The 21223-nt window shown below is 38.1% G+C and overlaps 1 protein-coding gene across 5 annotated transcripts in view; it reads left to right on the top strand.

Annotated features, from left to right (window-relative positions):
* Positions 1–9566: 9566 nt before the first annotated feature.
* The window catches only part of MLH3 (MUTL protein homolog 3), a 474897-nt gene continuing 463240 nt past the window's right edge, over positions 9567–21223 (top strand). For 3 of the 5 annotated variants that reach the window (XM_089372967.1, XM_089372964.1, XM_089372968.1), the window contains exon 1: positions 9567–9948. The gene's annotated coding sequence lies outside the window, so the exon portion shown is untranslated. Of the gene's footprint in view, positions 9956–21223 lie in introns of all 5 variants that reach the window. The other 2 variants (XM_089372965.1, XM_089372966.1) reach the window with 2 other exon arrangements.

Here is a 21223-nt window from a genome sequence, read left to right as displayed (position 1 = left end):
TGTTACAGTTGTGATAGCAAATACATTAAAGGTCATAAGTGTGCTGAGAAGAAATTATTCTACATAGATTGTGAAGAGGAAGAAGAAAAGGAGCAAGAAAGGTCAAAAGAAGAAGATATACTCCAGGAACAAAGCCTAGATGAAGAACAAATAAATCCGACCATATCTTGTAATGCATTGGCGGGAATTACCACTCCTCAAACCATCAAGATAGAAGGACAAATCAAGAAGAAAAAGGTAATAGTGTTGATTGATTCAGGAAGCACCCACAATTTTATTCATTGTAGGGTAGCAAAAGAATTGAATTGCTTCCTATATCCAGCACCAGAGTGTCAAGTGATGATTGCAAATGGAGGAACAATAAATTGCTCTGGAAAGTGCCATAATATCAAGCTATCCATGGGAGAATATGTATTGACTAGCCCAATGCTTTCCATTCCAATGGGAGGTGCTGATGTTGTACTAGGAGTCCAATGGCTACAATCCTTGGGTACAATAGCTTTTAATTTTCAAGAACTTTTCATCAAATTTTCTACGGAAGGAAAGGAGTTGAATTAAGGGGTATTGCAGGGAAACCAGGAAAGATAATCAGCTCTAATGGTATGACAAAGCTTCTAAAAAAGGAGCAAAGAGGTGTAATTGCACAATTATGTTCGCTAGATGTTTCCACATTGGAATCATCTATTTCTCCAGATCTCCAAAAAGTCCTGGACAATCATTCCAAGGTATTTGAGACTCCCAAAGGTCTCCCACCTATGCGTGATCATGATCATGCTATTCATCTGATTCCAGGAAGTGTTCCTCCAAACATCAGGCCGTACAGATATCCCTATGTCCAAAAAAGTGAAATTGAACGTATGGTTGCAGAAATGCTAGAGGCTGGTATAATTCAACCGAGTCAAAGTTCTTTCTCAGCTCCAGTAGTATTGGTGCACAAGAAGGATGGATCATGGCGCATGTGTCCGGATTATAGGGAGCTCAACAAGCTCACTATTAAAGATAAGTTCCCCATTCCTGTTATTGATGAATTACTGGATGAATTGCATGGATCAATTTACTTCACCAAGTTGGATCTTCGTTCGGGATATCATCAAATCAGAATGAAGATTGAAGACATTCCGAAAACGGAATTTAGAACTCATGAGGGTCATTATGAATTTTTGGTCATGCCTTTTGGCCTTACCAATGCACCTTCAACATTTCAAGGTTTGATGAATTCAATTTTCAAACCATTCCTTAGAAAATTTGTGTTAGTATTTTTTGATGATATACTAATCTACAGCAAGTCTTGGAAGGATCATGTTGAACATGTTGACAGGGTGCTACAACTATTGGAGGAGAAACAATTATATGCAAAAAGATCCAAATGTTTCTTTGGAGTCCAGGAGGTGGAATATTTGGGTCATATTGTATCTCATGAAGGAGTTAAGGTAGACCCTAGCAAAATTAAAGCCATTAAGGAATGGAAAATCCCCACATCCATAAAGCATCTGCGAGGATTTCTTGGGTTGACAGGGTATTATCGCAAGTTTGTTAAGAATTATGGGAGAATAGCAGCACCTCTAACAACATTATTGAAGAAAGATTCATTTTCATGGACTCCGGAAGCAACAAAGGCCTTTGAACATCTTAAAGAGGCAATGTGCCAAGCACCGGTCTTAGCTACACCGGACTTCACAAAAACCTTTATTGTGGAATGTGATGCTTCAGGAAATGGAATTGGTGCTGTTCTAATGCAAGATGAAAGACCCATTGCTTTTGAAAGTCGTCCAATCAAGGGAAAGTTTTTAAGCAAAGCTATTTATGAGAAGGAAATGTTGGCAATACTCCATGCACTTAAGAAATGGCGACCCTACCTAATGGGAAGACACTTCAAGGTAAAAACGGATCATGATAGCCTTAAATACTTTTTAGAACAAAGATTATCCTCTGAAGAGCAACAAAAGTGGGTCACAAAGATGTTGGGTTATGACTTTGAAATCATCTACAAAAAAGGGAAGCAAAATGTGGTGGCAGATGCACTCTCAAGAAAGGATGAGGATGTGGAAGCATTGTTGTGTGCCATTTCTATTATCCAACCAGATTGGATAAACGAAGCAAGGGAGGAATGGAAGAATGACGAAGAAGTGTGGGCACTTATTCGAAAGCTACAACAAGATTCCAGTACTTCTGATACATTTAGCTGGCAAAATGATTCGTTATGGTACAAAGATCGCTTATACCTCTGTAAGAATTCCCAGCTAAAACAAAAGATTCTTATGGAATTGCACACTTCTCCCTTAGGAGGGCACTCAGGATTTTTAAAAACTTACCACAGGGTTAAGAAGGAATTTTTTTGGGATGGCCTTAAATCAGATATTCAAAAGTTTGTGGCGAAATGTTTGGTTTGCCAGCAAAATAAAGTTGAAACAATTAAGACACGGGTCTATTACAACCTTTATCCATTCCAAGCCAACGTTGGGAGGAGGTTTCAATGGATTTTATCACAGGTTTACCCAAGTCTGAGGGAAAGAGTGTCATCATGGTGGTAGTTGACAGACTTACCAAGTATGCACACTTTTGTGCATTATCACATCCATTTAAAGCCAGTACAGTTTCTACTGCATTTATGGAAACAGTTCAAAAGCTACATGGAAACCCAAAGATTATTGTAAGTGACAGAGATCCCATTTTCACTGGAAATTTTTGGACATAATTATTTTCTTGTCTTGGTACTCAGTTAGCTCATAGCTCATCTTATCATCCTCAATCTGATGGGCAAACTGAGATAGTAAACAAATGTTTGGAAGGATATCTTCGTTGCTTTGTATCTGATAAACAGACACAATGGGTCAAATGGTTGCCTCTGGCTGAATGGTGGTATAACACTTCCTTCCATACAGCAACAAAAATGACCCCATTTATGGCACTTTATGGGTATCAACCACCATCCATCACATCATATTTAAGAGAAAATTCTAAGGTTCAGGCAGTGGAACATCACATCGAACATCAACAACAAGTCCTCCAACTCTTAAAGGATAACCTCGTGTTGGCACAAAATAGAATGAAACAACAGGCAGATCAACATCGCAGTGAAAGAAGTTTTGATGTAGGTGATTGGGTATTCCTATGGCTACAACCATATAAGCAAATGTCCCTAAAGCAAGCTAAGAAGGATAATAAATTATCACCAAAGTATTATGGTCCGTACAAGGTGTTGCAAAAGATTGGTACTATGGCATACAAATTGGAGCTTCCTGCAGCTTCTCGATTGCACCCAGTTTTCCATGTTTCATGTTTAAAGAAGGTTATAGGTGACAAGCTCCCAATTCAAACAATATTGCCAGAACTTGACGAGGAAGGAAAAATTATATTGGAACAGGAAGCAGTCACAGAAACAAGAACTCGACAGCTACGAAATCGATCAATTTCAGAGTATCTTATCAAGTGGAAGAACTTATCCGCTGAAGATTCCACATGGGAGGATGAGAATTTTATGCAGAAGTATCCAGAACTACTCAAGCGTTGAGGACAACACTTTTTTGAAGGAGAGGGGCATGTTGGGTCCCTATAATACTAGTGATTACCCCATTACTATTGTAGTTATACCCCTTATTTATATTGTTGTGCCCCTATTACCCCCATATTGTTATTTCTGTGCCCCATAGAATCCCTCTATTGTTATTTTTGTGGCTTTATATTATTATTGTTAGGTCGGCTGGATTATATTGTGACTCCTTAGACTCCTATATATAGAAAGGAGGTTTTGTCATTTGTATCATACAAGAATTGTTCATTTATGTAATGTAAAGGAGGTTGCCCCCTCGAAGAGGCTGAATTCTAAGGCGTTGATCTATCTTTTCTTGAGTTGGTTCCATAACAGTTTACATCCGCGACTTGTTGTTCGAGCTGCGAAAACCTCACCTCTACAAGGTCACGAGGTTCATTTACAAATTCGTCGACCATGATTAGGGTTTTACAATTTTCGACCCCGCCGACCTAGATCTCCTACAAATATCCACAAATACCACTCTAATACCAAATGATCTGTAAACTTCCGTGGATATTCCACTGAACAGTTCCTCACAACATATCTAATAATATTATATTAAAAACTATGAAAATTCTACAATATTACAATTTATTAAAATTTAAGATCTACGAATTTAACTGTAATTAGTGCATGCATGCAAATGAAAATTGTGCAAAAAAGTAGAGAATGACAAATAAGCACACACACACACACACACACAAAAGACACATGATATGCTCTCTGGGAAACCTTTTCGGGAGAAAACCTAGCTGGAAGGTGAGGTCGCTTCACTCTATTTTTCTCTCTAGAAATATGGTTGTAGGTACAAAGAAATAATGCCTGTGGCCCGTGGACCACTACAGTGCATAAATCCTCTATTTTTGTACCTCCTATCTCTCCTGGCTATCTTTGCTCAACTATGGAACAAAATGCTCTCGAAAGAATGGAATGTCTCTTCCTCCTAGTGGCTTGGTTATAACACAACTCGATAACCTACTAGTGGTTAAGTTTGACTACATCAACTCTTAAATAGAGTTACAACATAGACTCTTCTAGAGTATTTTACATCACAAACATGTGGCTAGCCCCTTTTCCATGAATAATGGGGGCTGACGTGACATCCTGCAGAACTATGGGTGTGAAAATAGGAAGGTCAACTTCTGAGTGGCATAACTTTTGCATATGGACTCCAATTGACACACTTCTTGTGTTGTTGGAAAGATCTCTGTGTGTATAATAACATGAAAAGGTGATTCACATAAGTGCCAAGGTTTTACCCCAAAAAATGTAGTTTGATGCCTCAAAACACTCCTGGAAGGTTTCAAACCCCGTTTCGCCAAACTGGGTCCCGCGGTAAAAACGATCCTGCAACTTGATTCCTCCACTTTTTCCACTCTAAATGCATTGAGATGAATGAAAAACAATATAATGATCCAATTTAGAATAGTTAGTCTCAACTACAACTTGAAAATATAATAAATTATCCACTTTAAATAGTTTTGTTAGCCCATATGGGTGGCGTGATACTTGCATTCAATCAACAAGATTTTGTAACACCTTCCTTCATTGGGTGCTTATATTAGGCTCGATAATAACTATAAAGATTGAGTCATTATATTATTTGTTCTCTATATCAATGCTTTTAGAGTGAAAAAATTTGAGGATTCAAATTGCAATGTCATTTTTATCAGCATGTCCTAGTTTTGAAAATTGAAGTCTAAAGCCTTCCACAACCATTTTGAAGCATTAAGCAACACTTTTTGGGGTCAAAAATTCTCATTTTAATGTAAGGCCTTGGGACATTGTACATTAAGAGAAATTTCCAACGATGCAAGAATCACGTTAATTAGAGTTCATATGCAAAAGTTATGCTTCCTACAAGTTGACTAATCATATTGACCACCATGATATGAGTGGATGCCACGTCATCCCCATTATTCATGCATATGGTGTTAGCCATGTGTGGACTTTGAAGAAGACTATAGATATTTCACATCCATAATTCTAGTTAAGGGCTGAGGGGGTCAAACCTTACCCCTAAATGGCTACGAGATATGTTATATACGGGGCCACTAGGAGGAGTAGGGGTTCCATTCTATGCGAATATATATTGTTCCATAGTTGAGTCGAGCAATTAGGAGTGGGAAGTAAGAGAGACAAATAGAGGAGGTTAGGATTTTGTAGTAGCCTTACAAGCCACAGGTCTCATCTAACTCCATAGAGAGTACATCTTCTTTGTACTTACACATTTTCCATTCTAAAGGAAAGAGAGAAACCTCACGTTCTAGCCGGTTTTCTCCTATAAGTGTTTCCTAGGGAAAATATTTGTTTTTATTGTGGATGGTGTGTATATTTATTTATGTTTTCTATTTCTCACACTTTAACTTTTTAATTAATTAAATAGAAAATTAGTTAACTAAATAATTTAGAATCTAAGGAAAATTTAATAATAAAAAATTCAGTATTTTTTTTTGTAAGCTTGGTGGGACTACATCTTCATCATGTCCAATATATCACCCCGATCGGGGTGGGGAATTGAACTGGTGACCTCATGTCAAGGAGTACCTTAATACAACACCCAATCATTGTCTATCCAAGACCACATAGACAAAAAATTCAGTAATTTTATTAAAATTGTTGTGACAAATTGTTCTAGTGGAATATCCAGGACAAGTTACATATCAATAGCAATGGTTTAACTATTTAGATAGTAACTTGTGAGTGAACATTTCACCATAGACATAATGGGCTCTCTCTATTATGGTGCAAGAGACTTTCTCCCTCTATTATTCTCTAATCTTTTAATTTGGCAAAGATTGCAATGGTGAGAGGGAAGGACCATGTAAGATAAAAGAGAGAGAAATTGTAAATAACACATGCCATATGATAACATTGACAACAAGAGATCATGACAGTGTGTTTTGTTAATCTCCAGACATCTTGTTATTTTCATGTAGCTCCATTTGTATGATAATCTCAATAGTTACACACTTGATCCATCTACTTGCCACACAAAAAGACTTTGTTATCTTCTCAATATCTTTGGTAAGGGAATACGATCCCTATCTTGGCTTGAAGATTTGGGAATTTGAATTTGAACTCAATAAACTATGATTATAAAACTTAGAGAGATTTTTATGATATTGAAACAATTCAAAGACGCATAAATGTTAGGCATATTTGACTTAGTAATGGGAACTTTGTAGGGAGACACATCAAAGGGGTAATGTGGAGGATTGCTAGTGAACCTTTTTTAAATTTGTCCATAAAAGGAGGGGAAGGTTAAGTAATGAGCACACTTACACCATGATCATTCAAAATGCCACTCCATTAAAACAAAGATCATGGTATGTTAAAGTTTATATGTTACAATAAACAACTTCTCTCTCTCTCTTTTAATAGTAACTATGAAATATATATTAAAAAAAGGTTGTGTTAAATGCACATAGTAAAGATATAGGGAATGTTTTCTTTAGAAATTTAGAGCAAAGATGGATGACAAAAAAACAATCCTTTCCCCATCAAAATGAAAAAGGAAAGGGATCCAACTCTGTACCTTCCAAAACTTAATCTAACTGCTTCCTAATTACAAGAGTAGATTCTCACAAATTGCTTACATAGATGATACAAAAATAGAGAATAATCAAGGATTGATCAGTACACACCTTCCACTAAAACTAAGGGAGTCTAGAGTTTACCGAGAACTAGAGTTTTTTTTTCTTTGCAGTCTTTTTTTCCTCTTGTCAATTGAGGAGAGGAACACAAATTTTTCTTTAACACATATGAAAATGAGGGAGAGAAGGGGGCATTTTTTCCATCCTTCTCTATCCCCATTTTTGCACATGAATCTTCATTTTCTAGAACTGATGCCCTATCTTATGAAGCTTTCGAAGAACCCAATACAAGAATTGCATCTTCTTTTGGAGGATTTGTGTTTTCTAATTGCACTCAAGGAGAGAATGCAAATTTTTATTTAACACATTTGAAAAAGAGGGGGAGGAGGGGGCATTGTTTTCAAATTGCACTTGAGGAGAGGAACGCATATTTTTCTTTACCACATCTTAAAAGGAGGGAGAGGAGGGAACATTGTTTTCTAATTACACTTGAAGAGAGGAACACAAATTTTCTAATTGAAGTGGAGTAGAGGAATGTGAATTTATCTTTAACACATATGAAAAGGAAGGAGAGGAGGGGCATTGTTGCCATACTTCTCCATCCTGTTTTTTGCAAGTGAATTTTCTTTTTCTAGATTTGGGTCCTTATCTTGTGAAAGTTTTGAAGAACCAAATATGAGAATTGCAAATGCTTTTTAAGGATCTGTGTTTTCTAATTGAACTCAAGCTAATAGTGGCCTATCGCCATTGAGATATTGAACCTATTCTACTTCCTCTTGAGATTGCTGAGCTTCATGTCTATTCTTGAAGCGAGATTTAGGTTTGGAAGGAGGTGGAAGATTGATGGGAGACTGAGACCCATTTGGGGCCCGATTCTTTTTCTTTCTTGAAACTTTATTAAAGCCTTGCTAATCATTGTTTTTAGGAGTTGCATTTGGCTTACAAGATGACTGATAATTTTTTATGTTTGGACAAATTTTTGCAAAGTTGCCATACTCATGGAAAGTGTTACATTTGAAAGGAACCTACTCATAGTCAAGAGCTTGAAGATGACTCCAACCCTCTTATTTAATCTAGATCACCTCAGGCAAACCCTTATCAAAATCTATTTCCATGCACATTCTAGCACATGTGAAAATACCAGATTCAGGCCCTGCATAGGTTATGTACTGACCCAACTAATTTTCAATTGCTTTGAATGGGGAGGTGGAGAAGTCAAACCCATACAATGGCAGAAGATATTTCCATGTCCACATTGAATTCAAGGGCCAACTGGATAGGATCATTTCGTTGGAGCCCATGAAGCAAGGGCCAATTCAAAAGATCATGTCCCTAGCTTCTTTGCTTTTAAAAATGTATACGAAAAAACCCTTACCACAATAAAACATCGGAACAAGGTCTTGATTACCCTAATTCATAGTAGTCCATTCAGAGATAGAGTGATGACTAGGACAAATCCTCGTAAATGTACCGATTGATCCTCTCTCCTTAAAGACATTGACATTCCAAGGAGCCTCAAAAGTTCCTAAACCCAAATTGGGAATGACTTCTACCTGTTTTGCACATTTGCATTTTTCAGAGTTGAATTTGTCTCTAAAAGAGGATTGAAAGGGGGTATCCATATTAGATTGGGAGGAATGCTTATTGTGAAGCAGACAAGCCACATACGAGCACAAAGAGCACCCTGCAACGCGATTAAGGGGCTTTAAAACTTGGTTTATGTCTTATGATCACAACTTCTCAATATGATAACACTAAGAATGAAAAAAATGTTGTGACTTGAATCACAACAAAACCCATACAAACTAGATCCAATTTCGCGCAAGCACATGGATTCAATACCTATCATGAAAAAATCCATAGATCTATCACCTCTCGTTACGCAATCATGATCTGGGAGTGTAAATATTCTTAGTCTCTCTAGGCAAGTGCGAGATGGCGATAATTAGGGAAACCTTAATTACACTCGATCTTTGTAACCATTTCTTGGATATGCCATCCAACTCATCCAAAGTTTCATGTCCTTTTTTTTAATAATCATGGACAAACTCCTTTAATCAATATAATATAATACTTTTATATAAATATATTTATGTCCAAAAATATTTTAAAAACATAAAAGAAATAATTATATAAATATATTTATTTAGTGATTTATTCATTTTTTTAAATAAAACATAATCATAATTTTGAAATACAAAAATATTAAAGGTATCTAAGATGATAATAAACTAATAAATATGTGTGGCCCACATATCACAGTAACAAATCATTTTGCCATCCAACATTTAAGTAACCCCAACCTAAACTCTACTAAATTCATATATATATTATAAACATATTCTCCCTCTGTAAAACCTAAATGCCTAATTATTTTAACGTCAAATTTTAATTATATACATAATTGTATATGTAGAGATTCAAAAAGGTGCCGACTTAAATGGTTTAAATACCACGCCACTAACATCTAGACTTTCATGCGGACAAATCCTGAACTCCATCCTTTTGTTCAGATTCGCGCGGTTCATCGCTGAGAGTTCATAGGTAGCATCTGTTGTGCCCAAACACCGATTGATATACCCCAAACGCAATTCAACTTTGTTTAGCTGGCTTTCCGAGTTCCCAACTGTGACCTGCATTTTTGGGGGGACGAATATTGTTTTACATTGTGGCAGCGTAATGCCAATTGGGCTGGTCTCTTATAACCGTGGACGTTAGCAGAGCGGGCATGAATCGAACTCTTAATCTGCAATGAATGTTCTCGTGGGCTATAACGCGAGGTATACAGCGGAATTCATGACAGCACAGGTCCAGGAAAAGGTTATCAGTTATTCTCTTAAAAGCCTTGCTCGTTTTTAACAGAATTGTGGGTCATTTACAGTTTCTTACGGTATATTCGGCAATTATATTAGGATTATAATTCAGAATGAGGAACCCATAGGGGCTTATCCTCTAGAGTGAGAAACTGGCTAATTCCTTTCAGACTGAAATAGTAAATTTGCCATATATTACATGTTCTTTTATAACTCGAAAGGAAACAAAGGTATTAAATTGCCCTGCCTTGCTCCGCCCTGGGCCAGAAATTTTAGACCGTCTCGCTTCATCCTCCATCCCTGTGACTAGCGTGCGTTATAATTACTAATCCCAAGGTCTCAATGGCCCACAACTTGTTTACTAGACTTTGGACAACGAAGCTAATATAATATAATGTACATGGAACGAGGCTTGTTAATGTTTATGAATCCGGGTTCCTTTGCTCCAGGAAAAATAATTAGGATACTTTGGTCACACAGTCTCGGCTGAAGGTATGAAGGTGGACACTGCCAAGACGAAGGTAGAGGCAATATAGTCCATACACATGAACATTACCAACTTGATAATTTCTTGGGCTGCTTGGATATTATTGCAAATACACATTTAGAGGGTACCCACAAATTATTTCATCCCTGCTCAAATTATTCAAAAAGTGAGCTGACTGTTGTTTCAACAATCGAAAGTTCGTCTGTTCTTACAACATTTAACTTCAAGAAAACCATTGTGATTGAATGTAATTATTCAAGCATTGGATTCTGAGCAATCCTTTTGCAAGATTGCCAATGTTGAGGCTGAGTCCCAAAGTTCCTAGTGAACTTAGCGACCAACTTCAAGGTCTTTGTGACAGAATGCAATTACTCAGTTATTGGATTCAGATCAATCTTTTTGCAAGATTGTCAATGACAAGACTTAGTCCCTAAGCTCCTATTGAACTTAGTTAGACTCTGTTTTGCAATTCTAATTTACACTTGTACGTAATTCTTGTCCCATCTCATTTTAAATAATTAACAGATGTCTGGGTGAAATTTGATCACTCACCTTTTAATTGTACTTTATTGGAGACATGGTCAACTTATGACTCTCGCACAGTTTTGTATTCCTATTCAGTGGACAACATACATTGCAGCAATCTCCTTGCCACTTGCATGTTTACTCTTTCTCTTGGGGTTTTTCTATCTATTCTTGTATCTGAGTATTCGTATTTTTGTTGTGTGATCACATTAGCCGATCTGTAGCCATTGACAATAGAAATTTAAAACCCAAGGATCTACTCAAATATTTTAACAATGAAAGATATGTTAGCTATTACGCACATGTTATGAAACTGGTGACAATATACATTGGGCAGCATGTTTTTTTTGTTTTGTTTTTGTTTGTTTTTTTTTTTTTAAATAAGTCACAACAGCCTTCAAGCAGCATCACGGAACAACAGAAGCGGATCTGTAAAATATTTATATTTAATTTTGAAGATTTTTATAAGATGTAAAACTTGAAAGACGTCATTGTTGCTGATTCATTGTTTTGCTAAACTGGCAACCTCAACCTGCACACTTCGATAGTATCACTTAAGTTGGTTAACTAATGGGGTACATGCAAAATGCATAAGGAATGACCATACCTAAAAAACTATCAAATTAATAGGAAAATAAACTTCAGAAGATAGTTCAAAATATCATGGGAGAATTAACATAATCTAAGACTAATGCTAACAGCGAATATGTTCACCCTCAACCTTTTAATGTAAGAAACAAATTATGAAGCAGGGTCACGAGGTTTCTTTATCAGGACATGTCATATTCTTTAGAACTTATCATCTGTTAATCCTTCTACTTGAAGGTGATGAAGAAGGAGACGAGGCAATTTGCTATAAAACATGACACATGCCAATGCTGAAGGTGCAAAAATATGCTTCCCCCCAGCTAACCAAAATCATTGAATATATCTGATCAGAAATGGGAGGAAATCTTAGTAAAGTTCATGATGTGGATCCCCAAATTGGAAGGAAAGGACTTATGGTAACAGATGGTTAATCAAATATGTCTATTTCATTAGCTTGAAGAGCACACTTAGAAACAATCCACTAACTAACGTTTTCATCAGACATATTTACAAATTACCTTTGTTTGTTAGGCAATTCTTACGATGAAAACTAAATTTACGAGTAACTTTTGGAAGGAATTATTTTTCTAAGCAGGTGCTACACTTGCCATGAGCACACAATACAATCTGCAAAGGGATGTGCATACAGAAACATAAGCAAATGTTTGGAGGGACATGTGTGCAATTTCAAACTTTCACCACCCTCAATGGAATTAGTGGCTGTGCCGTTTGAATTGTGTGCAATATGACATTCATACATCTTAAATAAAAGAGTCAAGGGATCTCTAAATGAATAGTGCATAAGTCACAAAATACTTGTGAAGGTTTTGCAAATGGAGTAGCAAGCTAAGTGGGCTTGACTATGGAGAAAACTTAATGCTTAAGCATGCTTGAGCTAGAGCAGTCTTGGGATGACTGAGTTTATTGGGAAGTCACGGTTACCAGGTGCAAGTTTTGGAGGTAATTATTGATGTTATGCACTTCATTTCGCTAATCTTGACTCTCAATTCTACTTGCTTACCCTGGTGAGCATCACATGATGCAACTAGTGCTGTGGATTATTCAAGTTCATGAGAATTTGGTCATTCTGACTAATTCTCATTGGTCATGGGTCATGTGTTAATAACTTACAGTACGAGATAATCCCCAAAATGATATTTCATATGTAAATCTTGCAAATGATTCCATCCATTTGTAACACTTTTGTGGCAACCATGACCAAAGTTCCTGCTGTTATAGATCATCTAAAACTATCGAAGAATATTATTCAAGTGTTGAAGGAAAACTTGAAAATGGCATAAAAGTCAGTGAAACGTTTGGAAGATCGGAAATGATGTAAACATGGGTTTCATGAAGAGTGGTTGTACATTCACTATCATACTTACAACTTTTATTAGGATGAGTATAATGAGAGTAGTTTGCTCTGAAAATCTACATAATAAATTGAATTAGAAGAAAGGTTGTACAAAAGGCATAGAACCTCAATCTTCCAAATGAAGGATGGTTTCATGATGTATTTCATGCTTTCTGTCTAAAAATGAGTTGGGAGTTGGGTCCCTTGGAGTAACGAACTTATTCATGGAAATAAAGTATATGTAATTGGGTTATTTTGCATGTAATTCCATATTAAACTTGTTTAAGCTTTAAAATCTCTGTTCTAAGCCTTATGATACATGTAAAGTGCTATTTATGAGAAATAAGGCCTTAGAGCCCCGACTCCCAAGTCATGTTATGCAGGGACCTATGAAAATTCCTAATCCCAAGGAACCCCTATTGCAGCAAACCTGAATCTACTTGACCTACTTGATTTTAATATACATTATCAAGTTATTCTTTGAATATTGAAGCAAATTACTTCTGCAGCCTACACTTCTTTAATATTTGAATACATGAAACATAAAACTGAGCAAAGAACAAGATACATAGGACACACTTATTTTTGGACAAAATAGTCCCCGGAAAAACCCAATGCGGGAAAACCGATGCAACAACTCTGAGGGTTTATTTATTATGCAAGAGAAAATTATGAATACAAATCTAGGATGCTCAACTAGCAATCCTTTACAGAGAAAATACTGGACAAAATATTGGTGAAATGATCTCACCCTGTCATTGGAGAAACAGTGACTGATCCTTCAGCTCTGGAGGCTCTGCGTCACCCTCTACGTGGCCTCTGCGCAAAACTGCGTCACCCTGGGCAGCTTTTGCATCACCCCTCTTGGGTATTACGCTGCCTCTCTGCTCTGGATCCTCTGCTGGCTGAGAAATCAACTTTCCTACCTCCCAGACTCACACCTTGGCTTCCGGCAAGTGAACTTCGAATTCCCTCTGCAGAAACTCGACTGCCCCTCACTGATTGCGCTACCTCTGCATTAGCACTATGTAGGCTAACTTCAGCCCTCCTCTGGACGTCTTTTTGTCCTCTCTCTGCCTTGTATTCTCTGGAAATTCCTTCTCCCGGATTCTCACTGCCCCTCAGCTGCAAGATCTCCCCAATTGATTTTCCTCCTGAGAACTTCTCACCTTAGAAAATCGATTTCCTCAATCTCTCTGTGTGTCTCTAAATGAACCCCAAGCCTCCTTCTTATACTTTTCTCGTTGAGACTTCAATGGCTGAGATTAAGTCTCTAATCAACGGCTAAGATTAAAACATGACTTGATCCGCCTTCTAGATCATTCTCACCCATATTTTGATTAATACCCATTAATATTTTAATTTTCCTAAGTTTAGACTTAGGAACCCCATTAAAAATATTAATTATTTTAATAAAATACAATCTGGGTGGAATTTCACCAAACGGTTTCTGGGTTCTTTAGAACTCATGTGCCTTAGCCTCTCCACCAATTTTCATGGCTAGAGCACATCCGATGCTACCAAAAACTAACAAGATCCCCTTGGTGTGGTATTTTGTACCTAGTCAGTGAGTATAAGGATAAAATATGGATAAGGTTGACCCATGGTTTTGAATTGTGGGATTGGGTAGTGGCTTTCAATCGCTTGTTTTGAGTCCATGGTTTTGGTGAGTCAGTACACATATAAATACGAGTGTGTTGCTAAGTTGCATGAAATGTTGAAACAGGTATGTTGTGGAAACATTACCCCTTCAAATTTTGGAAATGCAGAAACAAGGCATCTAAAATATGCAAAAAAAATATAAATATTCTAAAAATAGCAAATTATCTTGCAAATTTGATCTAATGATCAAGAAATTCAGTGTGTTTTAGGTTTCCTTTTAGACTTTTCATCACTGTTTTCTTGTCACTAGTAATTTGTGTGCTTGTTTTAGGTCCCACACACTTTTAAGAACTTTTGTGGGCCAAAACACACCCTGTTTGTGCTGAAACGTTAGCTGTTTGGGCTGAAATATGTCAGAAATGTGGGTATGCATTTCAGGGACATGTTTCCAAATCCCAGAACACCCTTTCAACCTTTGCGGACATTTCGAAACACATCTCCAAGATTTTTTGACTTGGAAATGTACGGTAGTGACATTTTCTGCCACTTAGTTGTATTGTTATGAATGTATCATCTTGCTTTTGGATTATATGGACTCTTCTATTTGAAGGAAATGATAGGGTGTGTGCTTCTATAAGGATAAGTGTATGGTGAAACCCTACCTTAAGGGTTCTTTTGGTACTAAATATATAAATTTCTGCATTATAGAGTTTAAATACAAAATAGAAATTTCACCTCTTAACAAGAGGTTCTCTGGATCTTAACTTCTGAATGTTCAGCCTTAGGGCTGTTATGAAATACAATTAAAAGAGCAATGGCAATGGACAATATTTTAATCCTTGACAACCCCAAACTTCTAGGCAATCCGAGAGAAAAGACACTAAAGTGTTCTGATAAGTTTCACCGCTCTAGGACAATCTAATCATGCATAAACCAGATCTTTAAACCCTTATTTACGGAAGCAAACCAGTCCTTATCTTTTGTCAATTACAATGTTAATCAGTTAACAAAAATCATCCTTAACAAATCAGCACGACATATATAGCTGGAAAATACAAACTTTGAAGAACATGGATGGTTGAAAATCAAAGCTGCAATTTACACAAGTATTGGACAGATGAAAACTTCATCAATATGCATAAGATGAGGTTCATTTGTATACCATAGCTTTATCACAAGGCTAGTACAATCCACAATCTCTCAAAAACTCTAGCTCAACCAAGGTGTTCCCACAAGTATGAATCACTTAGGCAAGTGCTCCAAGGCAATATATCTCTTCTTTGAGAACAATTCAAAATTCCATCTCAAAACCCTAACTCCCAAATCTCCAAGTAATATAACCCTAACCCTAAACTTCAAGGTGCTCTGAGAAGCTCAAGAAATTGTAGTGACTCCAATAGAGAGACACTAAGCACAAATGGAGATATAAGGGAGACAAGATATTGGATAACTAGTGCACCCCTCTAGTCACATTTCTAACACAAGATGAACAAGAATGTAATGTTCTTTTTTCTGGTATTCCTTATGCCATGGTTAGGATGGACTTTCAGAGTTAGGGGCAGACAGGTCACATGTGCAGGTTGGTGTCATCAGTGGGCCCAAGGACTTTTGGAGGGGTTTTGAGGAGTTTCTATAAGGTCTGATGGCAATCACTTATTATATTCCATCATACATGCATCTTGCCTTTTGTTCTGGCGCATTTTGACAACTTTTAAAAAACAAAGTTATTATTGGGCCTGACTCAATTAATTACACTTAAGGTGGCGTTCCGGGAGGAATACTTGACAAAACACCTTAGTGTAATAGCTCTTTGGAACCAAAATGAGAAGATCTACATGATGGGATGGGTAGATGTGAGTTTCAGTGACCTAAGGAGACATGGTGGCCAATTTGCCCTTTCCTGCATTAAAGGGAATATTTGAATTAAAATAAAAGAGGGAAAAGTGCTCCATGATTGAAATAATAATAAAATAGGAGGTTCTAGAGGGGTCCATCAGATCTATAAAAGAAGAAGAGGAAGCCATTGGAGGACATCTTGGATTTGACATTACTTCTTGTATGAGAGGTTGAGAACTCAATTCTCTATTGCATGGGTAGCCCCAGGACGGAAACCCTACGGTGATTTTGGTGAGAGTGGACAGAAACCCACCTCATCTCCTTGGTGGATTCAACCAGAGTTCACAGGTGTAGTGATTGATTTCAGTTCAATTTTGGGAGGTTGGTGCAACATTGGAACAAATTTGTTGAGGCCAGCTTTTCATCTCAGCTATATTGGTTGTATTTGCATGTAACTCAATTTATCTATCATAATAAAAGCTGAGATTATTTTCTGCTTATCATGTTGTGAAATTGCATGCACTCTATCTGTTATATTTTACATGGCAATCTTATGTTAATATAATTTTGATTTTACGGTGAAATTTTGGGTTGAGTAAATTTATGCATAATTAGCGTAATATCTTGTTTGGGACATTACAGTGGTATCAGAGCCTTGGTCTTGGCTCACCCTGCGGGTTTCAGTTTTCAATTGTAGATCAACTTCGGAGAAGCTCAAGGGGTTTAGGATTATTTGCAAAAATTCTTCTATTTTGTTAGAGAAATCTGTCTTGGGCATTAATTACTCTACAAAATCTTTGTTGTAAGTGCCAAGCCAAAATTTTCTTCAAATTTGTTGTCTGCTTAATAATCATTGGACAATCTGCTAAAAAGTTCAAATATTATTTAGGGCCGTATTTTTGAAAGACACTAAGAAGCCAAAATTTTGGCCAAACTACAGAAGGGTCGTGAGCAAATTATTTTTAAGTAGGATCCAAATTCATTGACCCGTTGTGGGGGCCGACCAAATAAAAATGGGGCTGAGTCAACATGAATAATTAAAGGATCGAATTTGCTGCGTCGGTGGCAACTGAATCAAGGCCGAGAATTGGCGGTGTAAATCGCTTTACTAGATTGTAATTGCCGGAATTGAGTCGAGTTTTTGTGGAGTCCTAAATCGAGCCCACCTGTTGTGCAATTATTTGCTTCGTGATTGAATCGTGAGGCAGGTAGAGTGGGCCATCCACAAGCCTTATGCACTCGTAATGGACGTAGCAAAGAACCCCTGGAGCCGAATTTGATTGCTGAGGTTCACAGTCGGTTTCGTGGTGCTCCGAGTCCCCCATTGGTTTAGCATTCTTGTTGGTCGCATTTTGGAGGAAGACTCAATTTTCGCATATTGAAGGGTGTAGCATGATCGCATGGATGTGTGACCCATCGTGTGTGGTTGCCGACGCACAACAGGAAGGGACGTGAAGAAAGTGGCTATAGTCTGAGGCTGTGAACGGGCCATTTAATCGATCTGGCTATGCAAGTTAAAGCCAAGAGCACCAATGAGGAGAACCATCGATTTGAAGAATGGTGTACCAAAGCTACTGGCACCCGACTGCATCCTAACTCAAGTGCACACAGTGAATGGCTTCAGGTGTACGGAATTTATTGTAATTGTTAAGTGACAACGTGAGTTAAGCGATGGGCACATTAATTTAATTGAGCATGCCCTATGTCGATTTGAAGTTTGGACGAGTTTGGTCATTCGTTGGAGGCCGAGAACGCAATTCAGGATGGTGATCACGACATATGCTAGCCGATAAACAAAACAATTAAAGTTGTGATTGCAGTTACAGGGGATCAATGCTAGATGCGTTGATAGTTCATTTGCTAGAGTCGTCGAATTTTGCAAGGTCAAATTAACATGAGATGCGACTGTTGGTGATTAAGTGTCGAATCGGACGAACCCCATCTAGTAATTCGATTTGCTAATTAATGTGGTCAACTGTGGTGAGATTGACGTTTTTATAAAAAAGGTGGCCAAAATTTTTGTAGCGGCCATTAGTTAAGTCAGAATGCTAAGTTCGTGGGTTGCATTCCATTTCCAGGGCCAATCTCATTAATTTACTTGGAATGAGCATCATCGGTTTGGAGCAAGTTACCATCTCCTCGCAAGACAATTAGGAGGAAACAACTTAAGAAGTCCGAGAATCAACCTCTTGCACGATGGTTGTAATCCAAGGCCCTTGATTGATAAGGTGGGCCGCATCCCTTATCTTAGCAACAATTGTGAATGATAATATTGAGATGAGCCAAGCAAAATCCGGATTGATCTAACAGCCAAGAAGGAGGTGTTTATGAAAGGAAGATCATATTTGTTTCCAGATTAGATTGATAGCTTCATGGACTAGAATGTAACAGACAATAGGGAACCTGTTAAAATTGGAAACTAGGGCCAAACTCCATGTGGGTCATCTTATTTATGGCAGTTGATATTTTTCTTGGATCCCTCTCATCGAGAGGTGTAGGATTGATCTAAAGATCATCCTATTTCGATAAGTATTCATGGAGTTATGAATCTATTTGTGTTATAAGACAATTTGTCAAGGTCGGCCAACAACTAAATAACACCCACATATGCTCAATGTTTTAGTATAAAAGGATTTGACTTGAGAGTCATTTCACACACACTTCTCTCTTGATTTCTCTCCACTCGCTTTGGGTTTTAGTGGAAGAGAAATCTAGGAGTGGAAGCCTTAGAAGTTGGAGGAAAGGAAGCTGCCCTAGCCGCAACAAAGAAGACGGGCCAGCGAAGCTATGGAAGGGATCTATACGTTGACCTAATGGAGCCCTTACCTTTGTCATGGATGAAGTTTAACATAGCTATGGAGGAGGCCTTGGCAAGCCCTAGTCGCAGTCCTTAGCAAGCCCTAGCCCTAGTCGGAGTCCTAACAAGCCCTAGCCCTAGTTAGAGTCCTAACAAGCCCTAGCCTATGACAACTCTACACATCCATTTGTGCAACACACAAGGAGGAAGAGAGCTCATTGAAGGAGGATAATTCTCTGTGGTAGCCGCAACAAGAAGAGGCCAAGGCAGCGAGGAGATCAGGGACTGTTTTGTGGGTTAAATAGGGCACCGAGTTGCTGAAAGGAAGGCCAAGTTGCTTGCTGGGAAGACCGAATTAGGAGACCTCTCTTGTAGGTCTGTTTGGGCACTGTTTTGTGGATAGAATTCTTGTATGGTGCTCGTCGCTACAGGTTGACTGTGTGCTAGACCGCAGGCCATAGCACCACAGTTAGGGTCTGTGTAGGGAGGATTAAGGGCTAGTATATGCCCAGAACAACAACGTACTAAGTGTGGAGTCTCATGAAGGTGTGCCACAGTCTTTGAGGTTTGTCTATGGACTATTAGATGGGTTTGTAAGGGCTGTTGCAGCATGACTAGATGCCCTAGCCAGTCACAGTATAAATATCAGTGAAAACAGACTCGGAACAACAGTGTTGAAGTGTGTTGGGTCACATTGTGTGACTAGATTTGGATCAGTTTTCCTTCCAGCCTGTTGGAGCCATTTATATGACATTCCAAGGTGATGGGACAACAACAATGACATGTGGATGCAAAGGCACAATGGGACAATAACAATGACATGTGGCAACAAAGGCACAATGGGACAGCAGGAATGACATGTGGCAGCAAAGGCACAATGGGACAGCAACAATGACATGTGGCAACAAAGGCACAATGGGATTACATCAATAACATGGTGCAACAATGGCACATGATGTTGTACAGTGATGGGGCACAGTGAGGTACAGGATGAGGCATCTCTGGTAAGTGCAGCAAGATGATAAGGTAAGTTGCAGTAACGGAAGGTGCAACATAAGGTGCAGCAGTATGATGTGTGCAACATGGTAATGAGGTCTAGCATAGTGATGATGGGTGCAACACGATGCAACACAGTGAGGTGCAACACAATGATAGGTGATGGAGTCGCCTTGGAGAATCAGTTGAAGCAACATGTCTTCAACTGAGTTCAGCTACCTCATGTATCATCTTCTTAGAGATGATCCATGCTATTATAAGTCAAAATGTTGACTTCTGTTGTAAATGTACTCTCTCTTTCTCTCTTTGCTGAACTATTGAAGAACATATAAGAAGAATTGATCAAGGGTTTCCCCACATTGGGGTTTGTCCCTGGCTAGCGCCACATCTTGTGTCCTCTTGTCTTGGCTTGTCTTCTGTGATTTATGTTTATGTTCTATTTGCAATTTACTTTAATGCTGATGTGATTGCTAATCTGGAAAAGATATTTAGCTAACTGTAAAATTGAAATAAATTGCTCTAAGCATGGAATATACCTAAAATTAACATGGTATTAGAGCTGAGGTGAAGACAAAACCCAAGCAAGAGTGAAAGAGCAATCACCAAAGACAGTTGGGAAAGGACAAAAGGCTCAATGGGTTCCTCATCCCTCTTCAAATTCACCAAGGGTGAAGTCGAAGCAGAGAATATTATCAGAATGGCGCAGTGGAAGCTTCTGATGGCCTACCTAAAGATCACTTCAATGGGAAGTCCGGATCTAAGGGTGGAAGGAAAGGCAGATGCCTTGTTTGTAATAAGTTCGACCATTATGCGAAAGAGTGTCTGGATGGTAGGGACACATCACTTGATGAAGATAGCAATCATTCCAGGGACATCTTCAATGATAGGAGGAATGATAGATATTGCAGGTCATCAAGGAAATAGCTGACTCTTCAAAGAAAGCAAGGAACCCCAGGTATGAAGAATCAAATGTTGTTTTTGATGAGATAAATAAGTGTTATCTTATATTGGCCCTCTCCTTCAGACTCTTTGGGAATCTGATAGTGCTTCAAGGCACTTCATCGGATAGAAGGCTGCACTCTCTAATTTGGTAGAGA

The sequence above is a fragment of the Pinus tabuliformis genome, chromosome 8, assembly GCF_031772625.1.
Source record: "Pinus tabuliformis cultivar Carrire ecotype Pingquan chromosome 8, CPIR1, whole genome shotgun sequence".
NCBI lineage: Eukaryota > Viridiplantae > Streptophyta > Pinopsida > Pinales > Pinaceae > Pinus > Pinus tabuliformis.
Note: the sequence above shows the minus strand (reverse complement) of the source record. Positions and strands in the feature narration are given on the sequence as shown.